At 46.5% G+C, this 19526-nt stretch overlaps 1 long non-coding RNA gene across 1 annotated transcript; it reads right to left on the bottom strand.

Annotated features, from left to right (window-relative positions):
* Positions 1-2550: 2550 nt before the first annotated feature.
* LOC147580786 (uncharacterized) lies at positions 2551-19243 on the bottom strand. The gene is made up of 4 exons (XR_015251085.1): positions 17947-19243; positions 16623-16689; positions 4420-4459; positions 2551-3525 (listed from the first exon to the last, which is right to left on the bottom strand). It is a non-coding gene; the product is annotated as an uncharacterized LOC147580786 (long non-coding RNA).
* Between the last annotated feature and the right edge of the window lie 283 nt (positions 19244-19526).

Genomic DNA, 19526 nt, shown 5'->3' with positions numbered 1-19526 from the left:
CCACAGAGAAAAAGGGGAAGACAAAAAAATGTCTGAATGTTAACAATAACAACTCTTGGTGTTATTTAAAATATGGCAAGTATCAAATCATCACAACATTTAAATTCCATTTGGCTTGGGGTGCCTGGGTGGCTCAGTCGGTAAAGCATCCGACTTCAGCTCAGGTCACAATCTCGCGGTCCGTGAGTTCGAGCCCCACGTGAGGCTCTGGGCTGATGGCTCAGAGCCTGGAGCCCGCTTCCGATTCTGTGTCTCCCTCTCTCTCTGCCCCTCCCCCATTCATGCTCTGTCTCTCTCTGTCTCAAAAATAAATAAACGTTAAAAAAAATAAAAAAATAAATTCCATTTGGCTCATATTTTAAAGACATGCAATATTTTTATTTTAAAATGTCAACATTTTACATTATGCCAAAAATTACATCCTTGGCAATTATTTGAATTTATGATTAAAAAATTATCATAAGATGTTGACTTATACAAGTTAAGGAGGGTTTTTTTAAAATTCCTTTAGGAGGTATGCAAGCTAAAATTCTTGAAAACTGCTATTCTAGAAAACCCACTATACAGTTCCTGTTTAACAGGTGAAATATATCTACTGTACATCTCATGTAGCTTTCTGTGTGGATGTGTAAGTATAATCATATGCATTATATTCTTATGCATGTCTGCGTATAGATTTATGTTGATGTGTAATTTTATTCAGAGCTATATATTTCTATTTAAATGCATAATTTCTCTTTTGTTGGCCAACCATACCTTTTTGTTTTCTTGAAGAGAGATAGAATGACTCCTGGTGCAGGAAACTGAAGGAAAGGGAGAGCATAGGACCCCAGGTGGTAAGCAGAACAATGTCAGGGAAACAGGAGGGGGTTATTCCTTCAGAGGATGCTGGGATACACATAAGCAAGAGATCTCAGAGAGTCAGTCCACAATATCAGGCAACCAAAGGTAATTTGCATATGGCTGTAAGATTGACAAAGTCCCATATTTTTAATGAACTTCTATCCCAGTAGGTGTCCAGAAATCAAAAACAGAGACAACAAATAGTTCTGGAGGCCCTGCCAGAGAGACTCTAGATTAAAGTTAGGGAGAGGGGTGTCTGGGTGGCTCAGTTGTTTAAGCATCAGACTTTGGCTCAGTTCATGGTATCGTGGTTCATGAGTTCGAGCTGCATCAGGTTCTCTGCTGTCAGCACAGAACCTGTTTCAGATCCTCTGTCTCCCTCTCTCTGTCCTTCCCCTGCTTGTGTTCTGTCTCTCTCAAAAATAAATAAACATTAAAAAATAATAAAGTTAGGGAGAACTTTGTTCCCTTGTAGTGCTGTCCCATGCCTCTGAACCTCTACACATGCTAATCTCTCTGTGGAGAATGTTCTTCCCATTTATTTTTTTTAATTAATTAATGTATTTTTTAGAGAGAAAGAGAGAGCACAAGCGGGGGAGGAACAGAGAGAGAGGGGGGGACAGAATCTGAGCAAGCTCCAGGCTCTGAGTTGTCAGTACAGAGCCCAATGCGGGGCTTGAACCCATGAATCGAGAGATCATGACCTGAACCAAAGTAGGATGCTTAACTGACTGAGCCACCCAGGCCCCCCTCCCTTTTCTTATTACACTGCATTTTATATATTGGAGTAGATAATGTATTTATATAGTTCAAAAATCAAAATAATAAAGAACAAGTAAGAAGTCTTGCTCACACCCTGACCTGCTCCTCTCCTTTCCCGCTACCCGCCCCCCTCCCTACTAGGGCATGATCCCTTTTATTAGTTCCTGGTTTATCTTTCCAATCTTTCTGCAAATACAAGAAAGAGAGAGATATATACTCTAACTCCACCACACTTTTCTTAAACAGAATGTAGCCAACTATCTATGCTCACTGCTCCTTGCCTCTTTTTTCACTTAATAGTATATTCTGGAAAGTGTGTTCCAGCAGTGCACAGACAGCAACCCCTTTCTTTTTCCAGCTGCATAGTATTCCACTCTGAGGATGTCCATAGATTATCCAGGACTCTGTAGATGGACATGCGGGTTCCAGAATTCCCCTACTATATATAAGCAACTCTTCCATGAATAACCATGTATGTACATCCTTCCACACATGTGCAGGTGCCTCTGGGGGATAAATTCCCAGAAGTGCCACCCCACCTTTCCTTCCTGGCAAATTCTTACTCACCTTCTGACACCCACGGTCCAGAAAACCAGACATAAGAAGAGGCACGTCCAGAGAGCTACAGAAAGTATGTCTGCTTTCTCTGTTAGCTGAGATCATCTTAAGGGTGTGTACCCCTCTTTGTTCACCTATACATCCCATGAATGAATGAATGAATGAATGAATGAATGAATGAATGAATGAATAAATAAATAAATAAAGTTCCAACTTGGGTTTCTTAAGAAACTCTGGAAGACAACCTTAAGAGAGAAGTAAACTCTTTCTCTAGGTACCAATTATTGCTTACCACTATGAAATCTGTATTTCGTATACAATTTAGAAATGAGTAACCCAAACAGGGAAGAAATTCAGAACACACAGCAAATCCTAATGACCCACCCTTCTAGATACAATTCATTCCTTAACCTCATGTCTTAAAGCAGACTGTCTTAAGATTAAATCTTGATTGTGTATGCATATTTTGAATGTTCTTCTACTGTTTCTTCTTGTGACATTAATGAAAGTTATCAAATGAACCAATGAATAAGAGAAAACAGTACAACTCTACAGTTGTCAGTATGGAGAGGCAAAGTATAAACAAACGTGGACTATGTCTGTATAATAGCTAAGGGGTGCCTGGGTGGCTCAGTTGGTTAAGCATCTGACTCTTGGTTTCAGTTCAGGTTATGATCTCATGGTTTATGGGATCCAGACCTGCATCAGCCTCTGTGCTGAGCCTGTTCAGGATTCTCTGTTTCCTCTCTCTTCTCCCCCCACCTTGCTCTCTCTCAAAACAAATAAATTTTTAAAAATAATAATAGCTAATATGTATCAAATATTTGCTATGGGTCAATCACTGTTCTATGTTTTTAAATGTATTCTCTAATTTAATCTTCTCTAAAAACAAACGAAAACTGCATAATTGTTATATCATTCCCATTTTATAAGTTTGGAAACTGAGGCACAGAGAGGTGAAGAAACTTGTCCAATGGCACACAGCTAGAAAGTAGTGGAGCTAGAATTTGGAGCAAAGCAATCCAACTGGGAAGCCCATGTCCTTCATTTCAATAGTGTTCCTTCGGGTGTGTGTGTGTGTGTGTGTGTGTGTGTGTGTGTGTACTTTCCATGGTAGATTAGTTATGAGTGGGTTCCTAAGTTTCAGAAAACCCAAAATAACTGTGGTTTGTTACAAACACATTGTTTGCACTTTACTATGTTCTTTATTATGTTCTCACATAGTGAAGAAGAAAGGTGAACAGACTAGAGTTGTAATAACAGCCCCAATCATCAGGAACCCAGGCTCCTTATCAACATAGACTTTCTACCTTATGGCCCAAAATGACTACTGCACTCCAGCCACCACATCCACATTCCAGCCTACAGCAAAAAAGAAGGGGAAAGAAGAGTATACCCCCTCTCTTGACTACTACTTCCCAGAAGTTGAACTTGATATTTCCACTTTTAGTTCACTGGCCACAGTTTTAGCCCCTGGCCCCACCTAGTTCCAAGGAAGGTTGTGGAAAGTAGACCTTGTTCCATGCAGAAAGCATGTTAAAAATACTGGGTTTTAGTACTAAAGAAAAAGTACGAAGTGGATATAAGGAATAACTATCAGATTCCGCAACACACAGTAATAGAGAAGCAAAAAAAGCATGGAATCCCAGTGTGAAAAGGGGTTTTTAAATTATCTAGTAAAAGTGCTTCTCTGATGCTTAAGCATTTCTGCCCACGGTTGTTCCTCCCCACCCCCCGCCTCACCCCCACAGAAAGAGGCCTTGAGGCAACCCATCTGATGTTTAGACAGTGTTTCCATCAGTTGAACTCATATAACTGGCCCTATTTCAACCCCTTAAGGCCATTCAGAAAAACTCTCAAAACTAAGCCCTTTTGCCCCGATATTTCAGACATTTTGAAGAGAGCTATCAGGACCTCACCCCCAGACTCCTCTTCACCAGACACCGACTGTTCTCTCAGTATACTTCTGTCACCCTCCAGCGTGTTCACAGCACTCTTTAGGTGTCTAATCCAGGCCTGGACGTGAAGTCCTGGGCGTGGCCTTACCCAGTCAGAGGATTACAACTCTCAGATAATTGGCATCTGTGAATACACTTCTAGAATGGCTTCTAACATTGCTTTAGGATTTTTGAAGATGGCTTTACACTTTTAACTCAGGTAGTGTTTATCACTTACTAAAGCTACATATTCCCAATTCAATTTTTGCAGTTGATTTTTTTGGCTTTGACATAGAACCTAATATGGCTCTCTACTTACCTTCTCCTACAGATAGGGCCTCTTGGCTGGAATCTTGAACCTACAAAGATAGTTTAGGGTTTTTTTAACGTCTTTTTAGTGTTTATTTATTTGAAAGAGAAAGAAAAAGCATGAGCAGGCGAGGGGCAGAGAGGGAAACACAGAATCTGAAGCAGGCTCCAGGCTCCGAGCTGTCAGCACAGAGCCCGATGAGGGGCTCGAACTCACAAACTGCAAGATCATGACCTGAGCCGAAGTTGGGCGTTTAACCGACTGAGCCACCCAGGTGCCCCCTACAAAGATAGTTTTAAATCCTGAGTCTGTCCCATCAACAAATCATCTATCCCTCCCACCTCCATCTCTAACTTTGGTAATAACTCTCTGTAGCTTCATCTCTGTCACTGAGCAGAACATTGCACAGGGCAGGGCCAAGGTCAATGCTATATGATACACCCCTGAAATCTTCCCTCAGGGTGACATGGATCCATTAAACAGTCCTTTCTGTGGCAACAAGGAAAACTGGTTTGGATGTGTGTTGCTGCCATAGTGACGTTCAAGCAGACAGCTAACGTTGGCTGTTGGCAGCATCTGCAACCAGAGCTTCCCTTTAACAGTGAGAAGACTTCACAAGCCCTTAGGAGTCAGGACCCAGCTGTGGAGAGATAGCATTTATTCATGTATTCGTTCGTTCATTGCCCACTTGTAAAACACCTGTTGTGGTCTTCTATGAGCCAGAGTGCTGTCTGAGAATAAAGGTCCACAAGCATGATACCTGACCTCAAGGACCTTATCTGCCTACTGGAAAGTAAGAACACAGCTAGGATGACTCTATTATAACTCAACTCAGCCTGTGCCACTCCTCCACACAGTGAGAGCTACATGGGGTCTCATGCCTCTCAGAATAAAGGTCAAGGTCTGCACAGCCCTACAAGGCCTTCCAACCTTCCTTCCCATTGTCTCCCCTCCAGCCACACCAGTCTGGTCTTGAAACACACCGGAAGATGGATGTTCTCTTGCCTTCCATCTTTGTATTTAAGTTTCCTTTGTCTCTAATGCTCTTCCCTAAATACCTATATGGCTCCCTCCCTCCCTTCATTCAAGTCTTTACCCCAAACCACCTTCACAATGAGGTCATCTCTGGTCACCCCATCTAGAATGTCAACACTTTCAGGGTACTTCATTTCCTCCTGCCTGATTTATTTTTTTCTACCTTAGGGTATTCTCCTCTTTAATATTCTCCATCTTACTTCTTAATATTGGTTCATTTCTATTTCCTCCACCAGCCTATAAACTCTGAGAACATCAGGGAGCTTGGGATTTTTTTTTAATCCAGATCCTTAGTTGAATGACTGATCTATATGGAGAATGCATACATGCATGTGTGCGTGAATGAATAAACAATGTCACTCTAACAAGATATATCTTATAAAGGAAGAGTTCTGGAGCACCATGAATGCGCATAGACGAGGTTCCTAACCCAGTCTGTAGAAGTCAAGAGGCTTTCCTGAGAAAGGTGGAATGAGAGCATGTCAGGCTAGAGCAGAGAGAAAGGTCAGTCCAGGAAGAGGAAACAACTCAACCTTGGGAAAGAGGCCCAGGTGCCTTGGGAACGTAGTGCACTTGGAAGCCACATGTGGTTGAACATGGAGCCAGGTGGAAGAACCCAGCAAACCAGGAGAAGGTATTAAGAATCCATCCAGAAAGCTTGAGGAGCCAGTGAAGCAAATGGCAAAGTACCGTCAGCAGATTGTTATTTTAGGAACACCAGAGTGCAAAATGGATTGGAAGGGAGCCAGACAGGGGAGAGGGACAGCAGTTGGAAAGATGGTTCAATAATCCCATTAAAAGAGGATAAGGATGAATTAGGGCAGGGGTTGGCAAAAGTTTTCTGTAAAAGGGCCAGATAGTAAATATGGGGCACATGTTCACCTCTGCAATTGCAACAAAAAAGCAAGCAGGGGAGGTATGCAAATGAAGGAGGGTGGCTATTTTCCCATAAGACTTTATTTACAAAACAGTGGATGGGCAGACCTAGGCTGCAGGCTGCAGGTTGCTGACTCTTGAACTGGGGGTAATGGAAAGAAGTGGATGTGCAGCAAGAATGATGGAGAGGTAGAGCCAGTAGAAGTGGGAGTTAATTGGCTGTGGGTGGGGAATGGGGGGAGGGGAAGCTCCAGAGGCTGGGGGGAAACGGGCGTGGGGGAGGGAAGGCGATTGCCCTACCCGGAGCTGTCCCACTCCAGCACAAGCATAGGAGCAGGCTGACCCTGGGTCCACCTAGGAGAAGCTCTGAATCCCCTATTTCCAATCTGAAGGACCCCAAGAACTCAGCAAAGAGCTGCACAATAGCCCAGGGAAGAACCACCAAAATCAGAATGACAAAGAGAAAAGGTCTCCCCACCACCCGTCTCCCTAATTGGCTCTGGGGTCTGCCTTGAATTTAGGGATCCCTCCCACTGGTGTCTTACAGCAATGGCAATGACTCTGACCTCTCCTTCCTCAGAAAGGGTTCCCTTCCCCTCTCCTCCCCTTCCCCCCCACCCCGTACCCTCCAGTGCTAGATCCCATCAGTGATGCCCTGTGTTCTCCCTTCCACCTGAATCCCGGCCTTATGTGCCTGGGAGAAGGCCACTCAGGGAGCCCCACTGAGGCTCAGAAAATGTCTGCATGCATGTGTGTGGCAGGGGACAGCTGCTGGAGACAGGGGGTCCCTGGAGGCGACAGCAGGGTCAGAGGGAGAAACAGAGTGTGGATCTTGGGTCTTCATGGAGATAAAGAGATGCTAAGTTCGCTACCACACGCACAGAAGACAGCTGAGGCAAAATAACAATAACAGTTAATAATAATAATACTACAATAAAACCAGATGCCAGGTGACCAAGCAATGGGCTCCAGGTCCGACTTAGGCCACCAGTGGCAGGCTGCCTTAGCCCATGAGGCAGGCAGGCACGTCCTTGAGCAGCAAACAGGGGGCAGGGAGAAGGGTTGCTCCTCGTGAGCACATTCTCCAGAAGTGGCTCCTTTTCAACAGTTTTAAAGGTCATATGCTGACATGACAGTTGCTAAAGCCTATGATGAAAACGCTCGCAGGAAGCATTGTGCAAGCGAGCTCTGGAGACCCACAGGCTCCATAGACAGAGGACAGCCTTTCATGGGGGCCTTCTCCCCGCCATGCCATGCACAGCCACCACCCCCACTTCCCCAAGACCTCCCCAGCCCCACCGCCCTGAGGTCAGAGCCCTGCCAGAAGACAGACACCTCTGGGTGCATTTCAAGGGGCACTGAACAGGCAGCAGAGCTGGGGACCTGGGCCCAGCACCAACCACCACCAGCTGGGAGACGTCTCTGAGCAGGTACCATGACAGCTACGCAGCGGGCCCATGACCCATGTCCCACAATCAGCCTTGGGGACTGTGTGAGTGAGCCCAGCCTCAGATGACCTTTCATGGCTGGCAGAGTGCGGGAAAAGCGCTTAGAGCCTCTGCAACAAACAGTATGTCTGCCTGAGGTTAGAATGTAAATGTGCACTACAGATTCTACAACCTAGCGACAGAAGGAGTAAAACCAGACTCTCTGCCTGTCTCGGAACCATTTTGTGCTGTTCAAAAAGGAACTTGGATTGGGACCCAAGGGCCCATCTGCCCAAGCCCCGCCCTCAGGGCAGCAGGTTGAAAGCTACTGCCAGGCCCACCCCCCTAGCCTCTGCTCACACCCCCGCCCTCCTCCTCTTCCTCCTCCTCCTCCTCCCCTTCTCCTCCCCCTCCACCACTCGTCCTCCTCCTCCTCCTGCACACTCAGGCTGCACAGCAGCAGGCCCAGGGCTCCTCTACCTGCACACAAGCTCCAGGCCTGACAGCCAGAGGCCTCCTGTATCATCCAGCCTGTGCTACAGGCCGGATCTGTGGGGCTCCTGAAAGGCTGGGAGCAGATACAGGCAGGCATGGCTTCTTCCCAACATCTGAGGAAAGGTTGGAACCTACACCTTACTGCTACACACACATACACACACACACACACACACATGCATACATACAGACACACACACAATACATGCACACATACATGTATACATACACATATACACATACACATACAGACACACACAATACATACACATACACACATACATGCATGCACAGACACACAATACATACACACATACATGCATATACACATATACACACATACATATACACATACATACACACATGCATGCACAGACTTACACAATACATGCATGCATGCATACACACATATACACATACACATATACATATATACACGTAGACACACAGACACGCATTCATACACACACACATGCACATGCACACATACATAAATACATACACACATGAACTCTTCTAGCTCTGATCTTGTGCCCATCTCTGACTGGTTTGGGGTGATCGATCAAGGCCCTGCATGCATTTCCACAGAGAAGCCTCTGCAGACCCCTGTGTCACAAAGCTCCAGGGGCATCATGCGCCTTTTAGAACATGGCATCTTAGAGGCGGCAGTGCCCTAGCGCGGGGCTCCGTTTTCCTTGCTCAAACTCTGCCCGCTTCCTGTTGGTTTTCAGTAACTCACAAGAGCTCAGTAACAAGAAGAGAATACCACCAAATGATGAACCCAGACCATGGCCGCCACCTTTCCCTCCTCCACCCGGGAAAATGTGTTTCCCATGCATGAGGGGAAGCTTCTGGAATGGGCAGTGTTCCTAGTGCTGAGCATAGCTGTGGGCCTCTGAGAAGCTGTAGCAACACCAGGTGGATATCAGGACTTGAACTGATGCCACACGAGGGCTGGGACAGTGTCAGGGTCACCAGGCCCAGCTAGAACTCCAGGTCAAACTCAGAGCAAACCAGCTCCCCTGACATGCGGCCAGGTGATGCTGAGACCCTGCATATGCAGGGCTGGCAAGACCATCTTGCAGGGCTCCTTCTGTAGGTGCCCTCTCGCTAAGTGAGAGAAAAGCAAGCTGAATGGCCAGAACCAGGCCTCTGTCTGAAAGTGGCAGGGTCAAGTTGCCAGACATGGGCTTGTGCCAGACCTGGGCTTCTGCCAGAGCAGACATTTTACAGCCACTTCCTTATAGTCAGATGCAGTTTGAACCAGACGTACCAGGATACCTCCCAGGCTGAGAAGCCCAAACTCGACCCCACACTGGGTCCTAATCAAACCTCACCCACAAAGCAAGACTGCTTTTCTTTGAATTAGCTTTGTGACCACATGCACATCATTTAACCTGTCTGTGCCTCCTTTTCCAGAACAGTAAAGCAGGATGATGAAAGCCCTCACCTGAATGTTTTGACGTAAGCACATGGGACAGTGGCTGTCCCACAGAAAGGAAGGATCAGGGTACGAAGACTCTCTGTTTTTTTTTTATTCAGACTCAAGTTAATTAGCATATTGTGTAGTATTGGTTTCAGGAGTAGAATTCAGTGATTCATCTCTTACATACAACACCCAGTGCTCGTCCCAACAAGTGCCCTCCTTAATCCCCATCATCCACCTAGCTCGTCCCCCCACCCACCCCTCCATCATCCAGGGTATGGGGACTCTCTTGGCCATAAAAGATAAAAGACCTCACAGACCCAGATCTAGCACCTTCCTTCCTGTCCTTTGAAGAGAATACACCTTCATATAAAGAGTGAGAGAAAGAAACTCAAAACTGTTTCCTCTTTCCATTTAGAACCACTGAAGCCCCATTAGAATCTCAAATCTAGAATTTAGCTTATCCATAATTTCTCTAAGCCCAGTGCTCATGTTAAGCCCGAGTGAATGGGAAGAGAGATCATCCACTGTCCCCATTCCACCCTGTAACTGCAGAGTGACCCCCCCCACACTTTCTTTTTTTCTTTTAATTTTTTTAATGTTTATTTATTTTTGAGAGAGAGATAAAGACAAAGTGTGAGCAGGGGAGGGGCAGAGAGAGGGAGACACAGAATCCAAAGCAGATTCCAGGCTCTGAGCTGTCAGCACAGAGCCAACGAACCATGAGATCATGACCTGAGCCAAAGTCCAACGCTTAACCGACTGAGCCACCCAGGCGGCCCACCCCCTACACTTTCTCACGCACTCACACACTCACACATGTTCTCACACACACATGCACATTCACACTCACACACGCATGCCCACACCCACACGCACACACTTTCTCCTAGTTATTCACAATTGCACACGTTCCTCACACGCTTACGCATATTCACACTCACCTGAGTTCACACACATTCGTGCTCGCACATGTTCACACTCACACAAGCACTCACTGGCATGTACTCACACCCTCACACTCATCACACCCTGATTGAAGGGCGATGCTGCTGAACTGATGAGACACAGTAGTAACATCTACCCCTTGATTCCACATAATAAGTCAATCATTAATCTATGGCAAAACTAAAGCACAGGTGTGGTCGAAAGCTCAAATGCCACCAGAGAGCAAGCCACAGCCCGCCTGGGGCCCCCTCTGGCCTTACTCTCAGGGCAGTCACAACCCTAAAAGTTTCCAATCTGCCCATCGTGCACCTATTGATACTGACTGAGCCGTCAAATCATGGCCATATTGTGTGAGACCCACACACAAGGGCAGCCTTCGAGGATGCCCTTGTCCTCAGAGCATTTACATAAAACTTAAGCAGAGGGAACAGCTTAACAAGGAAGGACATTCCTCCTACAACGTGGAGGAACCTTGAGCACATGCTGCTAAGTGAATTTAACCAGTCACAACAAGACAGATACTGGATGATTCCATTTGTACTAGGTCCCTAGAGTCATCAAATTCATAGAGACAGGAAGTAGAAGGGTGGTTGCTAGGGACTGCGGGGGGGGGGGGGGGCAGGGGGGAACGGGGGCAGGGGAGAGAGAGTCAGTGTTTTAATGGGTGTAGTTTCAGTTTTGCAGGATGAAAAAGTTCTGGAGACAGATGGCGGTGATGGTTGCATAACAGTGTGAATGTACTTAATGCCACTGACCTGTACACTTAAAACCAGTTAAAATGATAAATTTTACTGATGTGTATTTTACCGCAATTTTTAAAAATAAATTAGAACAAATAATCCCACAAAATAAGAAGTAAACAGTGTGGTATGGACCATGAGCTCCTCTGAGGTTTCAGAATTCAGGGAAGTCTTCATGGAAGAGGAAGAGCTTGTCTGGCTGTCCACCCTTTCTTATAAGCTATAAAGTGCTGGAAAAATGGACAGTCCAGGCCAGGGAAGTAGAAAGGCTGTCTTAAACTCCAACAATGTCTACAGGAATCAAGAGCCAGGTCTCACCTGCCGAAAAGCTCAGTCACCAAGGGTATGGTGGGTGTGACCCTGTAATTTTTTTTAAAGCTTTTATTTATTTTGGGAGAGAGAGACAGAGAACCAGTAGGGGAGGGGCAGAAAGGGGTGGGGAGGACAGACGATCCGAAGTGGGCTCTGAGCTGACAGCAGAGAATCCGATGCAAGGCTTGAACTCATGAACCACAAGATCATGATCTGAGCCAAGGTCGGATGCTTAACCTCCGGAGCCACCCAGGCGCCCTATGACCCTGTAATTTATATCCCAAGACTCAGTTCTTTTGAGAGTGAAGCGGCACTATTGATCAGTGGCAGACAAGGTTATGTCATCTCCTGGGACATAACGGGAAGAGCCTGGGCTTGGGAATCAGGCAAACCTAGGTTCCAGTACCAGCTTACGCACTTGCTTGGGCAAATTACTTTCTGTCTCTGGGCCTCAGTTTCCCCACCAGTAAAGTTTCTATCTCATGAGATTGTTTCGAGAAGCAAACATAAGATGAAAACAAAGCTCCCAATCCAGGATCTGGCACTCTCTAAATACTACAAGCCTGTAATCTCTTATCTGCAAGTGTGAAATCCAACGAGCTCTGAAAACTGAAAGCTTTTTAAACTCATTTGGTGGCAAAACCTGACTATGACCAGTGCATAGCTATTTAGAATCTTTATCCCACTTCGTGTAATTTATCTTTATGTTTTGCTACAGAAATATTAATGTGTTTGATGACAGGCTGGGAGTGTGTTATTTTCCCAAAGTCCAAACTTCCTGTATTAAGTTGGAAGGATGAAGACTCTAGGATTCTAATTATAGTTTCAATGTCCTATACAGATTTAAATCTCTTGTCACCTATAGATATAGGAATATATATATATACATATATATATACATATATATATATATATATATATATATATGAATAATCTATTACATGAAAAATGCCATGTTTAGCTAAACAAAAAAGTAACCTGGGGCACCTGGGTGGCTCAGTTGGTTAAGCGTCCAACTCTTGGTTTTGGCTCAGGTCATGATCTCACTGCTCATGAGTTCGAGCCCCGCATTGGGCTCCACACTGACAGTGCAGAGCCTGCTTGGGATTCTCTCTCTCTTGCTCTCTCTCTGCCCCTCCCCTGCTCTCTCTCTCTCTCTCTCAAAATAAATAAACTTTTTAAAAGGCAAAAAAAAAAAGGTAACACAAAATAATGTGTATTCTATAGTCTTATTTGCTTTAAAAAGAAGTATAAGGTCACCTGGGTGGCTCAGTCAGTTGACCTTTGACTCAGGTCATGATCTCATGGTTTGTGAGTTCGAGCCCCATGTCGGGCTCTGTGCTGACAGCTCAGAGTTTGGAGCCTGCTTCAGATTCTGTCTCCCTTTCTCTCTGCCCCTCCCCTGCTCATGCTCTGTCCCTCAAAAATGAATAAACGTTTAAAAAATTAAAAAAAAGAAGTATATACACATAAGCTATGCATAGACCATTTCCAGAAGCATTCTTTTGGGTGGAAACAGTGGTTGTCTCTAGAAACAGAGACAGAGAGGTTGGGAAAAGGAAAAAAAGTTGATGTTGAAATTTTTATTTCACACACAGAACACATTTTTTAAATATTAAATTATAAAGGTAAAAGATGCTTCATACCCATTAGGATGGCTGTTGTCAAAAAAAAAACAGAAAACAACAAGTGTTGGCAAGGATGTGGAGAAAAGGGAACCCTTGTGCTCTGTTGGTGGAATGTAAAATCACACAGCTCTGGGAAACCAAATACCAGTTCCTCAAGAAATTAAAACCAGAGGTACCATATGATCCAGCGATTTCACTTCTGGGTATACACACAGAAGAATTGAAAGCAGGGTCTCAAACAGATATTTGTACCCCATGTTCATAGCAGCATTATTCACAGTAGCTGGAAGGTAGAGAGTAGAAGTGACCATCGATGGATGAATGGATAAACAAAAGTGGCCCCTATGTGCAGTGGAATATTCTTTAGCTTCAAAAAGGAAAGAACTTGTCACATAGGTCACAACATGGGTGAACCTTGAGGACATTATGCTCAGTGAAACTAAGCCAGACACAAAGGACACAAACTGGATGAGTCCACTTAAATGAGGTTCCTGGGGTGGTGAAATTCACGGAGACAGAGAGTAGAGTGGGGGTTGCCCGGGACTGGGGGGTGGGGAGGGGAGGAGGAGGAGGGTTAGTGTTTAATGGGTGCCGGCTTCAGCTTGGAAAGATGAAGAAGTTCTGGGGATGGATGGCAGAGGCAACTCTACAACAACGTGACTGTGCTCAACACCAGTGAACTTTACACTCAAAACCCGCGAAGATGGTAACTTTTATGTGATTTATTTTATTCCAATTAAAAAGAAAGTTAAAAGAGAAACTTCTCCAGTCACAAATCCCTTTGGATCTGCCTGGGCTGCTGGAGCTGAACCTTTCCAGGAGCTATGCAGGCGGCAGGCAGGGACCTCTGAATAATGCATGAGTCAAAGAGCGGTTGTCAAGGAGGGCCCCCTCTAGGGCTCTGCTGGCCCTGCTGACCGCGGAGTGCCCTGCAGGGAGGGCTGGTTGGGGGAGGGGGGGGTGGCTGGAACAGGTGCTGGGCTCCAATCTAATGTCAACGCCGGCTGCCTGGAGCTGGGGCCTGGTTGGTGACAAGGGTCAGTCTTCTAGACATGCCCCGAGGAGTCATTACAAGATGCTCTGGACATGGAGGGGATTGGGGGTGGGCAAAGTGGGTGCAGTGGACTGAGAGATACAGGCATCCCGTTATGGAATGAATAAGTCATGGGGATAAAGAGCACAGCATAGGGAATATAGTCAATGGTACGGTTATCGCATTGTATGGTGACAGATGGGAGCTACCCTTGTGGAGAGCACAGCATAGCATATAAATTTATCAAATCACTATGTTGTACCTGAAACTAATGGAAGGTGTGTGTCAGCTATACTCAAAGAAAAAGGTGCTCTAGACAGAGCCATGGTGCCCCCCAGCAGCACCCAGACCTCCCAGAGAAGAGCTGAAGGGCCTCTGTTTCTCTTCAAAAGAGAAATCCCCAGGGTGCCTGGGTGGTTCAGTCAGTTAAGCATCTGTCTCTTGATTTCGGCTCAGGTCATGATCTCACAGTTCGTGAGATTGAGACCCACGTCAGGCTCCACGCTGTCAGTTCAGAGCCTGCTTGGGATTCTGTCTCTCCTCTCTCTGCCCCTACCCACCTCTCAAAGTAAATAAATAAAACTTTTTTGAAAAGAAAGAAAGATTCCCCAGACCATGGCTCCTCCTCAAAATCTAAAGAGGCAAATAGAAAGGAGAAATAAGAAGATCCCTCTTTAATACCTTGACACCAAGTTTCTTATAAAGGAAGGGACTTTCCGGCTGATTAGAATATCTGGTCCATTTCTGTGCGTCAGCTAGCAATTACAGCTTTATTTCTAGGTTTCTCCTGACCAGTAAAGTGTGGCCGACTTTGGGCTCAGACCCCAAGGGCCCCCTGCGTGAGGAGGCTCACCCACCCTGTCTGTACACAACACTGGAGGGTGAGGGGCAGGGCTGGGATCCAGCTTCACCTCTGCCCCAGGTTCCACAGGCAGGCCCACGGCTCCCCTGGGCCCTAGGGTCCTCATCTGTAAAGGGGACCAGGCACCTCTAGAAGTTCCATCCATTTATCAGTTAGGGAAACAGTGCCTAGCCAGGAAACAGAGGAAATGTAATGTCGGGGAACTGGTTACAGATGCTGGAAGAGCCAAAAAGCCAATCCCAGGCAGAAGTAACAGGATCCCAGCACCCTAGGTTTGGAGAGGGACTGTTGTTAGCACCTGAACTCTGGGCCATTTGGTGGAGCTGGAACCCTGGGCAGCTCAGAGTGAGACAGAGGGAAACATCTCAGCTTTTCCCTTCCTCCGGCCCTCTGATTTATCCTTGTTCACTGAACCCCCTTGGGCTGAACCCAGCTGGAAACCAGGCAGCAAGGGAGCCTGGGAGATGTAGTTTGCAAGACGGACTGTTGCAATCCAAAGTAGGGCAAGGGAATCCAGGCAAAAGACCGGCAATCCAGCCATGGATGTTGCAACCATCCCAGACTTAGAGTGGATTTTTTCACTTTTTTTTTTTTTGTCCTGTCCTGCCATTTCTGCTTTAGGTGCCTTATATGTAAAGGAATTGAGTTAAAGTTGGACACAATGGAAACACTTTAATTTAAGCTGTAAAGCTCACACTTTCCAGGCCACCCCATCACTTCTGAACCCCAAAAGTGGATCTGTGTCCGCTGGTTACCCCCTTGCCAGACTGAGCATCCCCTGACGAACAGCCCTGCCCCAAGCTTTCTCTTGGCAAGGAGCAAGCTGTGCTGGGTAGGTGTAAGATGTGGACCAGATGCAAACAGAGCTGGATTTCACCCAGCCATGGGGTGGAGGAGGCAGTGTAACAGGTTTCCATTCCACCTGGGGAAGCAGGAGCATTATTTCCTCCACCAGGGCTGGGTTTCCAGGTACAGAGAGCAGAGGTCACTGTGGTCCAATGAGCTGAACATAGGTTAGGAACTCAATTGCTCTTTGTTTAGATTCAGCTGAGGCACCCAACCTTGTGTGACCTTGTGCCAAACACAATTCTTCCACTACAACCTGCCCTACAAGACCAGGAAGACATGATGAGGAACTCCAGGAGAAGCACGCTGAAAGGTAACCATTGTGCACATAAATGTACAATGAGGGCAATGCCCAGCATTCACACCATGGTCTTCCTGAGTCATGATCTTATATCCAACCTAGTCATACAGACCATCCTCTTATGAAGGAAGGGGAGGGACTTTTATCTGCACTTTACAGAGAGAGAAACCCAGGCACTGAAAGTATACAGCGACCAGCACAGTGGGTCAAGCTGGCATCGGATTCAAGGCCTCAGGAGTGTCAGCCTTGACCTGCTTCAACTGAGCCACAGAGGACCACTTACCTCCTAAGCCCAAGGGCCCCGGTGCCATTCAGGAACATCTGTAGGTGACGTGCTTTTGTCATTAGGCCTAGAAAGGAGAGGAGAAACAAATGAAAGGAAAACAAGGGAGGCAAGGAAAAAGGAACAGAGAGAAAGCAGAGATAAGGAAAGGAGCTATGCTATGATAGAAAACGTAGATAAGAACACGCAGCTTAGGAAATCACTCTGCCCTGACTCTTTACTACAGCTTGTGAGGGTCTTACCAGCCCTGAAGACTTTGATGCCTTCCAGCATCACTCGCTGGGACTGGAAATTCACCAGGGTTGCTTGAATAAGAAGCCAGTCCCCCTCGCACTAATCTGGGGTGGCTTCCATTATCAGCTGGCCTTTTCCTCCCTGCAGGGCCCAGTTGACGACACTCGAAGTCCTGTTCCCTTTTCTGTAAGGTGCTATTGTGTAAGGTGGGAGAACAGATACTCATGTGGGTGTTGCTGAAGCTCAAACATGTTTATCTGCACCTGGACGGTGGAATGCTTTCACACAGATGGAGTGGCACCCACCACCTTCCTTGAGGATTGCCAGGGTCCTCTTCGTCCCACCCACATATCTGGGCTCCTGTCAAAGACAAGCTCTTACAGAAGCTGGGCAGGTGTAATTGACCAGGCACGTCAAGCACTGGAGAAGGTGTAACTGGAGCCTAGCTTGTGCACAGGCCTGATACTCCCCTCCCTCTGACAGTCACGCTCCCAGGCACACAAAAGCAGGGGATTCTGGCCGAGTCTTTGGCTAAAATGAGAGAGGTCCTTTCTACTTTAGACAGCCCGACACAGGCCACCAAATCCAGAAATACACAAAATTCCACTTTTGCTCACTTTTCAACCCAAGGGCTTTTCCAGAAAGTAGAACCTTATAACAGAAAAGCTTCCTGGACTGCAGGCAGGGGCTGCATCAGGCATCCAGGCTAGAATTCCGACAGCACCCTGCAAACTAGCAAAACTCCTGACTCGATATGCCCACCTTGCTCTTTGCCATCACGAAAATCTACTTAAGCTGCTCCATGTTGCAACCGCAGTGCTTTTTGCCGGGTGTGTAGGGAAAATGACATTTATTCTTTGGTTACTGCTGTCTGCCTCAGCCCCCAGAGTCGGTAAACAAACAAGCTGTCCTTGGAGCAAACGCCTCCCTCTCGGCATCTCCCCACTGCTGAGCCACACAGCTCAACAATGAGGCCGACAGCCCTCCATCAGGCTGTGTGCAGAGCGGACATTCTTGGCCTCTGAGTCTTGCCATCAAGTTATTGATGGGAACAGGTGCCCATAATTCAGCATAACCCACCGAGCCTTACTTCACTTTCTCTGGAAACCTCTTGATTTAGGAGTGAAAACTCCTGGCTCCTTTCGTGCTGGCCTGTAAACATCTCCGTCTGGATTTGCCGAGGTGGGTTGCTAAATTTAATTACCAGTTTCCATCCCATGTGATGGTGTGTGACAGGCCAGCTCACCCTGTGAGTTAGCCAAGGGGTTTTAAATAAATGCTTTCTGACGGAAAGGATGATAAAGATCCCTGTTTATTCACCAGCGAGCCTGGAGAGTGAGCTGCTCTGGGTTTTACTACTGAGCTGTGGCCGTGCTAATCTTCTGAGCTCCATCACCACTTCCCGCAGGCTGCTGAGAGAGGCGCAAGGGGCGGGTGGGAAGAGCTTCCAGCCAGGTCAGGAGGGCTTCGCCAGCCCAGGCTGTCCCAGGTCTCTCTGACCTTGGAACACAAATAGCTCTGGGGGCCAGCCTCAGCTTCTCCATCTGGAAAGAGGAACTGTTCACAAAAAGTCAGGAGTGGCAGCGAATGTTTTGGAGCTTTCAGAAGGCAAAGCTACAGATACACAAATACGGCACTGTTCCTCAACGCGTCCCCAGAACCCCAGAGAGCAAGCTCTTCAAAGAGAGCGGCATTAGTCTCGCCCATGGCCTTGAAATAAAAATGAAATAAAACGCTGACAAGATTTGCATTATTTCCTTAGGAAACACTCTCGTCATTGAATGCACACTCAATCTGCCTTCTGAAGTGACTCCATGTAGTCTGAGCCACAGCACCAGGGGCTCACCAGGGATCTTGTGAGAAGTGCAGGGTGTCGGGGCTCCATTCCATCCCTGCTAAGTCAGAATGTGCTGCATAACCAGATCCCCAGGCCATGCAGATGTATTTTCAATTTTGAGAAGCACTGGTGGAAAGCAGTGGTTGTCAAACTTTAGCGCACATTCGAATTCCCTGGAAAGCTTGTCAAAACATGGCTGGCCCCACCTGCAGTTTCACATTTGGTAGGTCTGGAACGAGCTTGGATAATTTGCATGCCTACCAGGTTCCCTCGCGATGATAATGCTGCTCGCCTGAGAACCACACTTTGAGAACCAGTGGTAGGTATTCCTTGGATGTCGTCACTGAGGGTCTGTAATATTATTTTTTTTAACGTTTATTCATTTTTGAGAGACAGAGTGTGAGTCAGGAAGGAGTGGAGAGAGAGAGAGACACAGACTCCGAAGCAAGCTCCAGGCTCTGAGCTGTCAGCACAGAGCCCAACATGGGGCTTTAACCCACGAATTATGAGATCATGACCTAAGCTGAAGTCAGACACTTAACCGACTGAGCCACCCAGGAGCCCCTGAGGGTCTGTAATATCCTAAGATCTCTTCTTTGTCTACTGGAATGACTGTATTCTGCTCTTACCGTGTCTTAATTTCTAGCTCTTTCTTTAATCATCTTTGAACTCTTGAATTCAGTCCCTGTTTCTCTCTCTCCCTTTTACTAGGAAGCTCAGCACTAGACACGGAAAACCAGAGAGTGTGTGCTGTGCCAAAATGGGAGGAGTTCATGAAAATCTTCCTTCTTCCTCCTCCATGGCGGTTCTAAAATTTTTTTTTTTTTTTTTTT

The sequence above is a fragment of the Puma concolor genome, chromosome B2 (assembly GCF_028749965.1).
Source record: "Puma concolor isolate L17-30 chromosome B2, mPumCon1.1.hap2, whole genome shotgun sequence".
Lineage (NCBI taxonomy): Eukaryota > Metazoa > Chordata > Mammalia > Carnivora > Felidae > Puma > Puma concolor.
This window is presented reverse-complemented; position numbering and strand designations above follow the sequence as displayed.